This window comes from Octodon degus, unplaced genomic scaffold (genome assembly GCF_000260255.1).
Source record: "Octodon degus isolate 3935 unplaced genomic scaffold, OctDeg1.0 scaffold00190, whole genome shotgun sequence".
NCBI classification, from domain to species: Eukaryota; Metazoa; Chordata; class Mammalia; order Rodentia; family Octodontidae; genus Octodon; species Octodon degus.
Genome location: NW_004524766.1, coordinates 1,864,276 through 1,868,149, shown reverse-complemented (window position 1 = coordinate 1,868,149; position 3,874 = coordinate 1,864,276). Strand labels below are relative to the sequence as shown.

The following is a 3,874-nucleotide window of genomic DNA, read 5'->3' as shown; positions in this document are numbered from 1 at the left end:
AAGATGTCACTGCCCTGGATGCTTGCCCTGTCACTGCCCCGGATGCTTGCCCTGGCTTTTCCTGTTTGATGGTGTGAGCTTTGTAAATAACACACTGTCTGTGCCTTCCTTGCCTGCAGGGGGAGCCAGACAGGGCAGCCCCTCACCTTTGTAATGGATTTATTTACCTATTTATTTATACCAGGAATTGAACTCAGGATCTTGAGCTGGCCAGGCAGGCACTGTGAGTAACTGACTGAGACTGACAGTTCAGCGCAGCCCAGAAGTTATGGACCGAGAGCCTCCAGGATTCTTTGAGCCAGAGAGAATAAATTATTCTCTTCCCTTTTCCTGTCATTTTAAATCTGTAGAGGAATCGAGTGCTATAAAAACCTGAAACAGGCTCCTGTATTGTTAATGTTTTATAGGCTGTCAGAGCTTCGGAAGAAAGGCTGCCCAGTTCAAGTGTTATTTTTAATCAGGTGCCTATAACTCATTTTATATCAAAAACCTGATGCATATTTGTCAATTACAATGATCATATAATCTTTCAAATGCAAGTAATCTGACTCGGATTTCAGTTTGTTTGGTACCAACTGATGATTAAAGAATGGTATAGCTTTATAGCTATTTCACTCCCATCTGTGTGCGCCAGGCAATCACCACTTACAGATGGTCGCGATTCACAGACAGGTTGCCACATGCGGAAAAAAGTATGTTTCAGTTATTTTAATAAGATTTATTGCAGTAGTCACAGTTAAATGCTTAAGCCTTAATGATAATTGCTGCTAATCTTTCAGGAAAATGATTAGAGTTTAATAAACCTCAAGAAGGATATTTTACTGCGAACTTCAGCAATATTGAAAAGGTAAATTTGATGTTTATTTCCACATCTAATAAAATCAAACACTGCATACATGTTTTTTCCATTTTCAGAAATTGGATGCTATATACACATACAAATACACAGTATACACACTTACTAGGGACAAATTAAAGACTTCCAGTTGCTGTGAAAATACAGGGGATCATGTGGCACTAAGTAATTCTGAAAACATATGCTGAAAGCATCCCTTTGAGTTTTTGCGATTAAAATGCACACAGCAGAAAGCATATCACTTTCACAGTTCTTAGCTGTGCAGCTCAGCATCCGGTCTGTCTACCTTCTGGGGCAGAAGGTCCCCTCGAACTGCAGCGCATCCTCTTAGCCCCAGCCACATCGCTTTTCCTTTCTGTCTCTGGATTTGCCTGTTCTTGGGATCTGCTGGCTCTGACGTCTCTGTTAATATCCTTTTCAATTCCTGTGGGCATGGAGAGGTGGGGCTTTAGGAAGTGCTTAGGTAAAATGAGATATGTAAGCAGGTGTATGTGTATGTACCTATGTATGCAACGGGCCATCAAAATATATGGTGAACACTTAAATAAAAATTTATTATAGCAAAAACACACTGTCGCCAACACTGGACCCCCAAATAGTCCCACTCGCTTCAGATACACTTTTGTCATTGTTCGCAGCACCCCTGCTGCGTGATTCTGCGTAGCAGGTGGCGTGTCCTCAGGAGGCACATGCTGCAGAGCGCCCCCTAGAGGTCATGCCCGTGAAAACGTGACGCTGCGCGCTCATCCATCTCCAGTAGGTCCGGTACCAGGCAGCGTACAGCCCCGGAAAGGGAAATGTTTTAAATTAATTCAGGGTGTCAAGGCAGCCAAGAACACAAAGGAGGACTTCCAGAACTGCTTCAGAGAGTGGCAAGGATGAGGGGATAAGTGCTAGGCGTGCTCAAAGCGAGGAGGGGATTTTGATGGGGACTAAGACAGTGAGTCTTTTCCTGCCATCAGTTTTTTAAACTTTATGAATTCTCCCTAGTTTTCCATCACAACTCATGAGATCCGCGTATAGAGATGTATGGTGCATACACGTGTCGTACACAGCTATGGGGAGGATTACTGCTCGTATCGGAGTGTCGGGGGAAAAGAGTTTGTGGCCTTTAGCCTTTCTAGCACATGCACATGGGACAAGAATGGGCCACATTTAAAGCAAAGAACAAGTCCTTACTGCGCATTGAAGTTGCTGACCCTTTAATCTTGGAGTTCTCTGCATGTACAGCTACGAGTGACCCATTTCTATTACTCATGTTTCCCAGCCGAAGGCGTGCAGTTATAGTAGCAGATACTAAAAGAAGCTGTACAGAATGTGGATGCCTGTAGAAGCAGAGTAGTAAATTTTTGTGTTTTTTAAAATTTTACTTAGCATAATCATATTCATTTCACTTATGTTGTTCCCAGAGGCCATCTATGTGTCAGAATTTCGCTCTTTTTAATGATTGAAGAATGTTCCACTGAGCATATATACCATTTTGTTTATTGCTCAGTTTTTGGGTGGATACTGGGATGGATACGAGACCTCTTGGTAGGACTATGGGTGCAGACGTATCTATTTAAGTCTCGGCTTGCAGTTTTCCTCCATACCTAAGAGTAGAATGGTTGATCATATAGAGATTCTACATTTAACTTTTTGAAGAACTGACAAATTGTTTTTGTAAAGGCCACAGTGTTTTCAATTTCTGAGTTTGATTGGTAGCGGGAGCAGAGGGCGGACCCCGGAGAGCCCTGAGCAGCTCCACCGCCGCCGCGGGCCTAGTTGCCATCACACCCCGGGAGGAGCCGCAGCTGCCGCAGCCGGCTCCAGTCACCATCACCGCAACCGTGAGCAGTGAGGTGAGACCCAGCAGCTGCCAGCAGCCGCAGCTCTCAGCGCGGCTGACACCGAGCCCAGCACCGGGCAGCCTCACATGGGGTGCCTGCCGGCGGGGACAAGAAGGTCACCCTGCAACCAAGGTTTTGGGAACAGTAAAATGGTTCAATGTAAGAAATGGATATGGCCTCATCAACAGGCATGACACCAAGGAGGATGTATTTGTACACCAGACTGCCATAAAGAATAACCCCAGGAAGGACTTTCGCAGTGCAGGAGATGGAGAGATTGCGGAGTTTGATGTTGTTGAAGGAGAAAAGGGTGCAGAGGCAGCAAATGTTACAGGCCCTGGTGGAGCTCCAGCTCGAGGCAGTAAATACGCAGCAGACTGTAACCATCATAGACGCTGTCCACGTCGTTGGGGTCCTCCACGCAATTACCAGCAGAATTACCAGAATAGTGAGAGTGGGGAAAAGAATGAGGGATCGGAGAGCGCTCCCGAAGGCCAGTCCCAGCCACGCCGGCCCTACTGCAGGCCAAAGTTCCCACCTTAGTACAGGCGGAGACTCTGTGGACGTCGGCCTCAGTACCCCAACCCTCCTGTGCAAGAAGTGATGGAGGGTGCTGACAGCAGGATACAGGAGAACAAGGAAGGCAAGGGAGACAGAATGTGTGTGGAGGTCATCGACCACGATTCCGCTGGGGCCCTCCTCTCCAAAGACAGCCTAGAGAGGACGGCAATGAAGAAGATAAGGAAAATCAAGGAGATGAGACCCAAGCTCAGCAGCCACCTCAACGTGGGTACCGCCGCAACTTCAATTACCGACGCAGACGCCCAGAAAACCCTAAACCACAAGAAGGCAAAGATACAAAATCAGCGGATCCACCAGCTGAGAATTCGTCCGCTCCCGAAGCTGAGCAGGGCGGGGCTGAGTAAACGCCGGCTTAACATTTCTACCATCATCCGGTTTAGTCATCCAGCAAGAAAGAAACGAATAGGAAATCCCAGCAATATAATATTCAAATAACGGAACTAAACAAAAAAAGGGGATACAGATGAATGTCCATTTTGTATCTGTGTATTCAAAGTGGTGAGGATAGATATATAGTTACATTCCCTTAATGAATAGAGGGATTTGTTCTAATGGTGTTTGTAAATAGGATATCGTGTCCGCATCTTCAATTAACCACTAGGAAGAA

General features: G+C 45.9%; 1 pseudogene; it reads left to right on the top strand.

Annotated features, from left to right (window-relative positions):
* The first annotated feature begins 1,983 nt into the window (after positions 1-1,983).
* On the top strand, positions 1,984-3,611 carry LOC101587781 (annotated as a pseudogene).
* The last annotated feature ends 263 nt before the right edge of the window (positions 3,612-3,874 follow it).